The 12566-nt window shown below is 38.6% G+C and overlaps 1 pseudogene across 1 annotated transcript in view; it reads right to left on the bottom strand.

The window, feature by feature from the left end:
- LOC144363267 (ubiquitin-protein ligase E3A-like) overlaps positions 1 to 12566 on the bottom strand; it is a 49474-nt pseudogene that overhangs the window by 22301 nt on the left and 14607 nt on the right. The window contains exons 7-8 of the transcript XR_014930877.1: positions 1310 to 1480; positions 210 to 409 (exon numbers count right to left, since the gene is read on the bottom strand). The product of XR_014930877.1 is annotated as a ubiquitin-protein ligase E3A-like (transcript). The remainder of the gene's footprint in view (positions 1 to 209; positions 410 to 1309; positions 1481 to 12566) is intronic.

Below are 12566 nucleotides of genomic sequence, written 5' to 3' on the forward strand. Positions count from 1 at the left end.
GGAGAGTTGTCAGCTGTGTATGCAACAGACAGCCATAGCGAATTGTGTTTACAAACAAGCGTCCACCCAGGAGCCTTTGCATTTTTAGTATGTATTGTTATCGCTTAGGACTAAATTCCTGTGTGTGCGCAGATTGCAACACCTCCGCTTCAATTATACACAACACATGGGATACATATTAAAACATTAGATGACTTTTTTTAACCTACCCCTGTTTAGGTTTCAATGCTGCGGTTATATGGTCCATGAAGATTGACAGTAGCTTAGCTAAGTCATCAGGCGTATACTGTGTCAATACCTTGAGTAGTTCAGTCTGTCTAGCGATGGACATGTGAGCGACAACACGACACAGCTTCTGTAATAACCGACTGTTTTTATGCACCAATGGATTCTCAAGAAGAATGATTATCTATGCAAATGAAATGAATGAAAAGTGTGACTGACCCGAGAGATTATAAGCAGGTGCTCAGACCATCACAGATCATGCGAGATGAACCTCTTGAATTTTTAATCAAAGGCTTTTGGGTATTTTCATTAATTTTATATTCCTACATCATTATGCAAAAAGACGGCAAAAAGACTATCAAAACATCAATTTCTACAAGTTACAATGACAGAAATGAGATAGCTTTACTATGAAATCATAGAGCACAATGATGACATCACATCTTTTTGATGATATGGCATATTACAGGAAGACAAACATAAATGAGATATTTATTACAAGCAGCCTCTCGGCTGAGATAGCTCCGCTGTTAGCAATCCACATTTCAATTGAAGAACAGAAGATATCATTAAAAATGAACAATATGCAAAGTATCAATGCAATGGGACTTGCTGTTTTCAACAAGAATTCAAAAATATCATTTTTGACCATAAATGATTGTGGTTTTTAACAAGAAGAAAATATCACTTTTTTACCACAAATGACAAAAATATTCACCAAAATTAGAAAATTGAAGATATGATCATGAAATGAACAAATCTGAGAGAGGTCTGCCCAAGGTACATATACACCAAGTATCAAAACATTCAGGCTTGTAGTTTTCAAGAAGAAGTCGAAAAAAGTAAAACATTGACACGAACGACGGACACCGGACGACGGACAATCACTCATATGATAAGCTCCGCTCGACAAAGTCGACAGCGGAGCTAAAAATGGCAGTAGATTTGAGAAGTAAAATATTTTTAACTTGGTTTTAATGTTTTTTTTCCTCCATTGTGCAACTTTATACATTTTATATATTTCTAAAATTGGTTGTCAAGTAATAGAAACAGATGTGCTTCTAGCACTAATACATTGTTTTACCTCATTGCCATTGTTGCCATGAAGTCCATTACTCTGCAGTGATGACAATATCTCGATAGCATTTGTCATGGTTGTATGGAAGACATCACAGGGTTGTAAATCGAGTAAAAGTTTGTAAGCTCTCCGGACGCCATTTATGTCAAGCGGTGAATCAGCATCAAGCTCAGTCAACTAAAAATGAATGTCATAACTGTAACGTCTGTATTGATAAATCAACTCGAGAAGCTCTGTTTTAGATAGACGTATATTTATTGACAACTGATGGCGGCCATGCCGTTCAGGTATCCCATAATGCTACAGAGTCATCACTATAGTAACATATCGTGTGATGTCAAAGGTCATGTATAAATAATGATATAGGACATTACATCCCCTTCCTTGTGGATACTAAAAATCTCACAATACAATTTTGATCTGATAACATTTGTTATATACGAACTATCATTTTGTAAACGAATAAATCGAACATTGTATAGATCTTATCGAGTAACGAATAATAACAAACAACAAGAGTCATGATGAATTTCATGAGTTCAAAAGTCTGAGATATACTTTAAATGTTATGAATCGACTAAGCGAATGTCACTAGATTACAAATCAAGTATTTTGCGTGGAACTGGCTTTCTTGACGATCTGCGAAGTATAGGAGCGGGTTTTGTAGAATCATCGCTGTTAGTCAATTTGTGTTCTTGTCTTGGACTGTTCACTTTTACGTTTTCACCGTTGTTAAGATTACTCGTCTTTGGCATATTTATTTGCAATGGTGGTGAATTTATGGAGCTAGACTTTGTAGATTGTTGAGGATATACCGGATCGGGTGTGGTGTTATAATCAGTAAGCGAGGGGTTATGATCATCAAAGCTAGAGTTGTTTTGAAGTAATGATCTATCTAACTTCTTATAGAATGATGAGTTTCTTGTGACCGTGTGTTCATCATTTTCAGCAGTAATCATAGAGCCTTTTTTCCGCACTACTGTCATTGGAGTAGGCTCATACACTGTGGAACCTTTGGTTTTGTTGTATGGTCGTTTTACCAATACCTTATCACCTGTCTCTATATTACATGGTTTCACATTTGATTTGTTGTCAGCACGAATCTTGATTTTGTGCTTCTGCAGTGAATCATATTTACGTACGATTTCTGATACCGGGTCAATATCATTTATTTGAGGGAGCTTGTTGCGTATGATACGTTTCAGAAACAAAGTTGCGGGTGATACACTGGTTGTAGCATGAGGGGTTGTGCGGTAGTTTTGTAGAAATATTTGCATTTCTTTTCTCCAATTCTTTCCTTCTGTTTTTGATGCTTTGATCGACTTCTTCAACGTTTTAACAAATCGTTCTACTTCTCCATTGGCTCTAGGCCAAAGTGGGGTTACCTTGCGATGTCTCAGTCCTAGTATCGAAGCAAATTTCTCAAATTCCTCACCATTGAATGGTGGGCCATTATCAGATTTGAGAATTCCGGGAGTGCCAAACATCGCGAATAAGTAGTTGAGCTTTGGTATGACACAACGTGCAGCAGTTGACGATATTGGTTCTACAAATGGATATCGTGAATAGTCGTCAATGAGTAGAAGTAGCGTTTCACCTTCTGCGTATGCAAAATCTATGCTAACTTCGTCAAATGGATTGTCTGGTAGGATAGACATTTGTAATGGTTCTCTGGTGTAAACTGGGGTTACTATCTGGCAGGGTAAGCATGATTTGATTTTGGTTTCTACCATTTTGTCCATATACGGGAACCATACTTTCTCACGCATGAGACCTTTTGTTTTCACCATGCCGAGATGAGCTTCGTGAGCTATGTCTACTGTTCGCTCTTGCAGTGCAGCGGGTATTATTATGCGATTTGATTTCAGTACTATGGTATCGGTACAGGTAAGCTCTTCCTTCACTTGTTCATAGCGAGATAATTCAGATAGTGACACTGTTGGTGGAGCTTGGTGCCATTTACCTGATCTAATTGCAGACATAACAGCTTGTAGTGTTGGGTCATTGGAAGTCGCGATCTCAACTTCCTGCAGTGTGATTGCCTTCGGCACAGCATTTTCTGTCACATACGAGATATACTCTTCTGATGTATCGGTAAAATCAGAATCGACAGGATGTCTGGAAGCATAGTCTGCTGGGTTTGACGTGCCTGGTTGATATTCAACTATAAAGTTGTACTGTTGCAAGTCCATTAGCCATCGTTCTATTCGCGCGGTGGGTTTGGAAGTTGGGTTGTTGAATAGTGATACTAACGGTTTATGATCTGTGACGATTTTAAACTCTTTTCCATAGAGGTATAAATGGAATCGTTTAATAGACCAATATATCGACAAGGCTTCTCGATCAATTTGCGGATATCTGCTTTCAGTAGGAGTTAGTGGATAGCTAGCGAAGTATAGCGGTGTGACTTCTCCTGTGGTTTCATCTCTCTGGGTTAGAACAGCACCCAGTCCTATGGGACTGCCGTCAACAAATACTGTGGTAGGTTTCGTAGGATCAAAATATCCGAGAGTTGTCTTAGTTGTCAGAGCAGATTTAAGAGATTCAAAAGAAGACTGTTCTTTCTCAGCCCATTGCCATTTAACGTTGTCACAGGTGAGCAATCGGAGCGGTCTGGTGATTATTGCGAAGTCTTTGATGAATCGAGAACAGAATGCAGCGGAGCTAAGTAAACTACGTACTTCAGTTACATTGGTCGGAGGAGCGACTTTTTGTAGTGCTTCGACTTTCTTTGGGTCAGGTGAGATACCCTTTGCGGAGAACACATGTCCAAAGAATAACATACTAGAAGCTCAAAATATACATTTCGGTAGGTTGATTGTGAAGTGATTGTTGTGTAGTTGTCTAAATACTTGCTCTAGATGCTTGTCATGTTCTGCTTGATCGATGCCACCGATGTAGATGTCATCACTTATATTTCTAGCGCGAGGTATACCACGGATTGCATCACCGACTATCTTTTGAAATATTTCCGCAGCACACGATAGCCCAAAGTTGAGGCGTTTATATCGATAAAGTCCTATGTGTGTTGAGAATGTGGTCAGGTGTCTCGAGTCTGGATGTAGTGGAACTTGGTGATAGCCCTGATTGAGGTCAATTTTACTGAAAACAGTGCAGCCATTTAAATCTGATATCACGTCATCAATGGTCGGGATTATATGGCGTTCGCGGATGATGGCTTTATTTACTGATCGCATATCAATGCATATTCTAATCTCGTTCGGCCTGTTGGGTTTCGGTACTACAACAATTGGGGAAACCCAGGGCGTTGGACCTTGTGCACGCTCGATGATGTCATCTCTCTCAAGCTGATTTAGTTTCTCTTCAACTTGTTTTCTTACATGGAAAGGAATACGACGGTGGGGTTGTGCCACTGGTTTTATGTTTTCATCAACATGTATGTGTACTGGTTCACACTTGCATTCACCCATACCTGTGGTTAGATTTGGAAAACTATCAAGGATATCGGGCGATGGGTTGACTTGCGGGTTTTCGACTGCGTGGACTGTTTTGATGAATTTCAATTTCTGTGATGTTTTCCAGCTTAGTATAGAAGTAGATGAACCCTTAGCTACGTGGAATGTTTCAATCGATGAACTATGATCACTGTTGACAGTTGCCTGGAATTTGCCACACAGATCTAGTGGTTTATCTGTCATATATGGATATACTTTCGTTGTACTGACTGAAAGTCGTGGTCTAGGTTTAATGCTCATATAGTCTCTGTGATTTAAAATACTAACTGTAGCACCTGAATCAGCCATTATTTGTATCAGTGTGCCAAGTATGGTGACATTGAATGTAGGTTTATCAAACTGTGACTCTCTCACATCACCTCCGAATGTATACTCAGTGTGGTCACTATTGCCGTTAACTTCACTGTCATGGGTTAGATGAGGATTGTCCGATGAACTTTGGTCATTGACTGCCCTAGTATAATGCTTACTTTTATCTCGGGAGCGGTTCTTTTGTTTACTGCGACAAACCTTGGAGAAATGGTTGAGCTTATCACAATTATGGCAGCGTTTTCCTTTCGCTGGACAGTCACCTCTGTGTGGGAATTTACCACCACATAAACCACACTGTCCACTTCGGTTGTTAGCTCTGAACTTAGGCTTCATATTCTGTCTGTCATGTGATTGTGTAAACTTGTAACTGACTACATTTGACTGTTGTCTCTCAATTTCACTAGTTTGTTCATCAGCTGTTTCCATTGCTCTCGCAGTTTTCAATAAATCCGTTAAATCAAGGCTTTGCTCAATGGCCTTACGTCTCAGTCGTACTGATGTAGTGCCTTGAATTATTTGTCGTTTTATTTCCAAATTGACGTCATCAAATTCGCATTTTCGTGCTAGTAGCTGTAGACGTGTAGAAAACTCAGAGACGTTTTCATCAGGTTTCTGTACTTCTTTTCTAAATACGTATACATGGTGGTCGACACATTTCTGTGGCTCAAAGTAATCAGACAAAGACTTTACTGCGGTTTGATATGCGTCACGGTCCTCCGTTGGCTCCGGTACGGCCAGCGTGTCAAACACAACACATGTTTCCTCACCAACATAGTGCAGTAACATTGCTTTCTTTTGAGCAGCAGCGGTTACATTCATTGCAGCAAACATGTTGTTTAATCGCTTGATATATTTTTCAAAGCGGGTGGGCGTTGTTTCTCGAGGTCGGAGATCAAATTCAGAGAAATTCGGTAGATTGATAGCCATATTTGTCAGCGTTGATACGATCGGTTGCGGTAAGGACAATGGCGTACAGTGACGTAGTGTCTATTGGCGGTAAATGTGAACTCAAACTGACAGCGTCCAACTTCATCAAATAATTGATGCGAATTGTTGCACAGGTACTCACTCAAGTTGCCAATGGTGGGTCGATTACTTCCTTATTCCGTCCATCCCATCCTTGTCGCCATTTGTAACGTCTGTATTGATAAATCAACTCGAGAAGCTCTGTTTTAGATAGACGTATATTTATTGACAACTGATGGCGGCCATGCCGTTCAGGTATCCCATAATGCTACAGAGTCATCACTATAGTAACATATCGTGTGATGTCAAAGGTCATGTATAAATAATGATATAGGACATTACAATAACTAGTGAGAATCATATTATTGTATCCTGCTTGGTCATGTGACCTATTGTTGTGGCCAAGTTTATACATAGATAAGTAATAACCACAGTTTTGGTTAGTGTACATGTAGATTGGTGATTTACACACTTGTTAGCGTCAGCCATTTTTGAACTTTGAGGTTTAGCCAGCTATCAAGGTTTATTGGTGGAGTAGAGATTTTTTTTAAACTCTTGAATGAGTTGACCAAGTTTGTTCGAACATACTGGTACAAATGTAGTCTGTACCTACAACCTATGAGGAATATGGTTGGTTTGGGTATACATAATTGAATACATTCATAGTCACACAATACACACAACAATATACCGTACTGAGTAGTCTAGTGTTTATGCAAATGTTTCATTTCACCGAAAACCATGAACAAAGAAGTGTGCATTTATCTTTGATTTTTCGCTGGTTTCTCATGGTATAAATTATTTGCACCTCAGACCCGTGCTGTTTGCATTTATCTTTGATTTTTCGCTGGTTTTTCATGGTATAAATTATTTGCACCTCAGACCCGTGCTGTTTGCATTTATCTTTGATTTTTCGCTGGTTTCTCATGGTATAAATTATTTGCACCTCAGACCCGTGCTGTTTGCATTTATCTTTGATTTTTCGCTGGTTTCTCATGGTATAAATTATTTGCACCTCAGACCCGTGCTGTTTGCATTTATCTTTGATTTTTCGCTGGTTTCTCATGGTATAAATTATTTGCACCTCAGACCCGTGCTGTTTGCATTTATCTTTGATTTTTCGCTGGTTTCTCATGGTATAAATTATTTGCACCTCAGACCCGTGCTGTTTGCATTTATCTTTGATTTTTCGCTGGTTTCTCATGGTATAAATTATTTGCACCTCAGACCCGTGCTGTTTGCATTTATCTTTGATTTTTCGCTGGTTTCTCATGGTATAAATTATTTGCACCTCAGACCCGTGCTGTTTGCATTTATCTTTGATTTTCGCTGGTTTCTCATGGTATAAATTATTTGCACCTCAGACCCGTGCTGTTTGCATTTATCTTTGATTTTTCGCTGGTTTCTCATGGTATAAATTATTTGCACCTCAGACCCGTGCTGTTTGCATTTATCTTTGATTTTTCGCTGGTTTCTCATGGTATAAATTATTTGCACCTCAGACCCGTGCTGTTTGCATTTATCTTTGATTTTTCGCTGGTTTCTCATGGTATAAATTATTTGCACCTCAGACCCGTGCTGTTTGCATTTATCTTTGATTTTTCGCTGGTTTCTCATGGTATAAATTATTTGCACCTCAGACCCGTGCTGTTTGCATTTATCTTTGATTTTTCGCTGGTTTCTCATGGTATAAATTATTTGCACCTCAGAACCGTGCTGTTTGCATTTATCTTTGATTTTTCGCTGGTTTCTCATGGTATAAATTATTTGCACCTCAGACCCGTGCTGTTTGCATTTATCTTTGATTTTTCGCTGGTTTCTCATGGTATAAATTATTTGCACCTCAGACCCGTGCTGTTTGCATTTATCTTTGATTTTTCGCTGGTTTCTCATGGTATAAATTATTTGCACCTCAGACCCGTGCTGTTTGCATTTATCTTTGATTTTTCGCTGGTTTCTCATGGTATAAATTATTTGCACCTCAGACCCGTGCTGTTTGCATTTATCTTTGATTTTTCGCTGGTTTCTCATGGTATAAATTATTTGCACCTCAGACCCGTGCTGTTTGCATTTATCTTTGATTTTTCGCTGGTTTCTCATGGTATAAATTATTTGCACCTCAGACCCGTGCTGTTTGCATTTATCTTTGATTTTTCGCTGGTTTCTCATGGTATAAATTATTTGCACCTCAGACCCGTGCTGTTTGCATTTATCTTTGATTTTTCGCTGGTTTCTCATGGTATAAATTATTTGCACCTCAGACCCGTGCTGTTTGCATTTATCTTTGATTTTTCGCTGGTTTCTCATGGTATAAATTATTTGCACCTCAGACCCGTGCTGTTTGCATTTATCTTTGATTTTTCGCTGGTTTCTCATGGTATAAATTATTTGCACCTCAGACCCGTGCTGTTTGCATTTATCTTTGATTTTTCGCTGGTTTCTCATGGTATAAATTATTTGCACCTCAGAACCGTGCTGTTTGCATTTATCTTTGATTTTTCGCTGGTTTCTCATGGTATAAATTATTTGCACCTCAGAACCGTGCTGTTTGCATTTATCTTTGATTTTTCGCTGGTTTCTCATGGTATAAATTATTTGCACCTCAGACCCGTGCTGTTTGCATTTATCTTTGATTTTTCGCTGGTTTCTCATGGTATAAATTATTTGCACCTCAGAACCGTGCTGTTTGCATTTATCTTTGATTTTTCGCTGGTTTCTCATGGTATAAATTATTTGCACCTCAGAACCGTGCTGTTTGCATTTATCTTTGATTTTTCGCTGGTTTCTCATGGTATAAATTATTTGCACCTCAGACCCGTGCTGTTTGCATTTATCTTTGATTTTTCGCTGGTTTCTCATGGTATAAATTATTTGCACCTCAGACCCGTGCTGTTTGCATTTATCTTTGATTTTTCGCTGGTTTCTCATGGTATAAATTATTTGCACCTCAGACCCGTGCTGTTTGCATTTATCTTTGATTTTTCGCTGGTTTCTCATGGTATAAATTATTTGCACCTCAGACCCGTGCTGTTTGCATTTATCTTTGATTTTTCGCTGGTTTCTCATGGTATAAATTATTTGCACCTCAGACCCGTGCTGTTTGCATTTATCTTTGATTTTTCGCTGGTTTCTCATGGTATAAATTATTTGCACCTCAGACCCGTGCTGTTTGCATTTATCTTTGATTTTTCGCTGGTTTCTCATGGTATAAATTATTTGCACCTCAGACCCGTGCTGTTTGCATTTATCTTTGATTTTTCGCTGGTTTCTCATGGTATAAATTATTTGCACCTCAGACCCGTGCTGTTTGCATTTATCTTTGATTTTTCGCTGGTTTCTCATGGTATAAATTATTTGCACCTCAGACCCGTGCTGTTTGCATTTATCTTTGATTTTTCGCTGGTTTCTCATGGTATAAATTATTTGCACCTCAGACCCGTGCTGTTTGCATTTATCTTTGATTTTTCGCTGGTTTCTCATGGTATAAATTATTTGCACCTCAGACCCGTGCTGTTTGCATTTATCTTTGATTTTTCGCTGGTTTCTCATGGTATAAATTATTTGCACCTCAGACCCGTGCTGTTTGCATTTATCTTTGATTTTTCGCTGGTTTCTCATGGTATAAATTATTTGCACCTCAGACCCGTGCTGTTTGCATTTATCTTTGATTTTTCGCTGGTTTCTCATGGTATAAATTATTTGCACCTCAGACCCGTGCTGTTTGCATTTATCTTTGATTTTTCGCTGGTTTCTCATGGTATAAATTATTTGCACCTCAGACCCGTGCTGTTTGCATTTATCTTTGATTTTTCGCTGGTTTCTCATGGTATAAATTATTTGCACCTCAGACCCGTGCTGTTTGCATTTATCTTTGATTTTTCGCTGGTTTCTCATGGTATAAATTATTTGCACCTCAGACCCGTGCTGTTTGCATTTATCTTTGATTTTTCGCTGGTTTCTCATGGTATAAATTATTTGCACCTCAGACCCGTGCTGTTTGCATTTATCTTTGATTTTTCGCTGGTTTCTCATGGTATAAATTATTTGCACCTCAGACCCGTGCTGTTTGCATTTATCTTTGATTTTTCGCTGGTTTCTCATGGTATAAATTATTTGCACCTCAGACCCGTGCTGTTTGCATTTATCTTTGATTTTTCGCTGGTTTCTCATGGTATAAATTATTTGCACCTCAGACCCGTGCTGTTTGCATTTATCTTTGATTTTTCGCTGGTTTCTCATGGTATAAATTATTTGCACCTCAGACCCGTGCTGTTTGCATTTATCTTTGATTTTTCGCTGGTTTCTCATGGTATAAATTATTTGCACCTCAGACCCGTGCTGTTTGCATTTATCTTTGATTTTTCGCTGGTTTCTCATGGTATAAATTATTTGCACCTCAGACCCGTGCTGTTTGCATTTATCTTTGATTTTTCGCTGGTTTCTCATGGTATAAATTATTTGCACCTCAGACCCGTGCTGTTTGCATTTATCTTTGATTTTTCGCTGGTTTCTCATGGTATAAATTATTTGCACCTCAGACCCGTGCTGTTTGCATTTATCTTTGATTTTTCGCTGGTTTCTCATGGTATAAATTATTTGCACCTCAGACCCGTGCTGTTTGCATTTATCTTTGATTTTTCGCTGGTTTCTCATGGTATAAATTATTTGCACCTCAGACCCGTGCTGTTTGCATTTATCTTTGATTTTTCGCTGGTTTCTCATGGTATAAATTATTTGCACCTCAGACCCGTGCTGTTTGCATTTATCTTTGATTTTTCGCTGGTTTCTCATGGTATAAATTATTTGCACCTCAGACCCGTGCTGTTTGCATTTATCTTTGATTTTTCGCTGGTTTCTCATGGTATAAATTATTTGCACCTCAGACCCGTGCTGTTTGCATTTATCTTTGATTTTTCGCTGGTTTCTCATGGTATAAATTATTTGCACCTCAGACCCGTGCTGTTTGCATTTATCTTTGATTTTTCGCTGGTTTCTCATGGTATAAATTATTTGCACCTCAGACCCGTGCTGTTTGCATTTATCTTTGATTTTTCGCTGGTTTCTCATGGTATAAATTATTTGCACCTCAGACCCGTGCTGTTTGCATTTATCTTTGATTTTTCGCTGGTTTCTCATGGTATAAATTATTTGCACCTCAGACCCGTGCTGTTTGCATTTATCTTTGATTTTTCGCTGGTTTCTCATGGTATAAATTATTTGCACCTCAGACCCGTGCTGTTTGCATTTATCTTTGATTTTTCGCTGGTTTCTCATGGTATAAATTATTTGCACCTCAGACCCGTGCTGTTTGCATTTATCTTTGATTTTTCGCTGGTTTCTCATGGTATAAATTATTTGCACCTCAGACCCGTGCTGTTTGCATTTATCTTTGATTTTTCGCTGGTTTCTCATGGTATAAATTATTTGCACCTCAGACCCGTGCTGTTTGCATTTATCTTTGATTTTTCGCTGGTTTCTCATGGTATAAATTATTTGCACCTCAGACCCGTGCTGTTTGCATTTATCTTTGATTTTTCGCTGGTTTCTCATGGTATAAATTATTTGCACCTCAGACCCGTGCTGTTTGCATTTATCTTTGATTTTTCGCTGGTTTCTCATGGTATAAATTATTTGCACCTCAGACCCGTGCTGTTTGCATTTATCTTTGATTTTTCGCTGGTTTCTCATGGTATAAATTATTTGCACCTCAGACCCGTGCTGTTTGCATTTATCTTTGATTTTTCGCTGGTTTCTCATGGTATAAATTATTTGCACCTCAGACCCGTGCTGTTTGCATTTATCTTTGATTTTTCGCTGGTTTCTCATGGTATAAATTATTTGCACCTCAGACCCGTGCTGTTTGCATTTATCTTTGATTTTTCGCTGGTTTCTCATGGTATAAATTATTTGCACCTCAGACCCGTGCTGTTTGCATTTATCTTTGATTTTTCGCTGGTTTCTCATGGTATAAATTATTTGCACCTCAGACCCGTGCTGTTTGCATTTATCTTTGATTTTTCGCTGGTTTCTCATGGTATAAATTATTTGCACCTCAGACCCGTGCTGTTTGCATTTATCTTTGATTTTTCGCTGGTTTCTCATGGTATAAATTATTTGCACCTCAGACCCGTGCTGTTTGCATTTATCTTTGATTTTTCGCTGGTTTCTCATGGTATAAATTATTTGCACCTCAGACCCGTGCTGTTTGCATTTATCTTTGATTTTTCGCTGGTTTCTCATGGTATAAATTATTTGCACCTCAGACCCGTGCTGTTTGCATTTATCTTTGATTTTTCGCTGGTTTCTCATGGTATAAATTATTTGCACCTCAGACCCGTGCTGTTTGCATTTATCTTTGATTTTTCGCTGGTTTCTCATGGTATAAATTATTTGCACCTCAGACCCGTGCTGTTTGCATTTATCTTTGATTTTTCGCTGGTTTCTCATGGTATAAATTATTTGCACCTCAGACCCGTGCTGTTTGCATTTATCTTTGATTTTTCGCTGGT

The sequence above is a fragment of the Saccoglossus kowalevskii genome, chromosome 11 (genome assembly GCF_978046115.1).
Source record: "Saccoglossus kowalevskii chromosome 11, keSacKowa6.1, whole genome shotgun sequence".
Lineage (NCBI taxonomy): Eukaryota > Metazoa > Hemichordata > Enteropneusta > Harrimaniidae > Saccoglossus > Saccoglossus kowalevskii.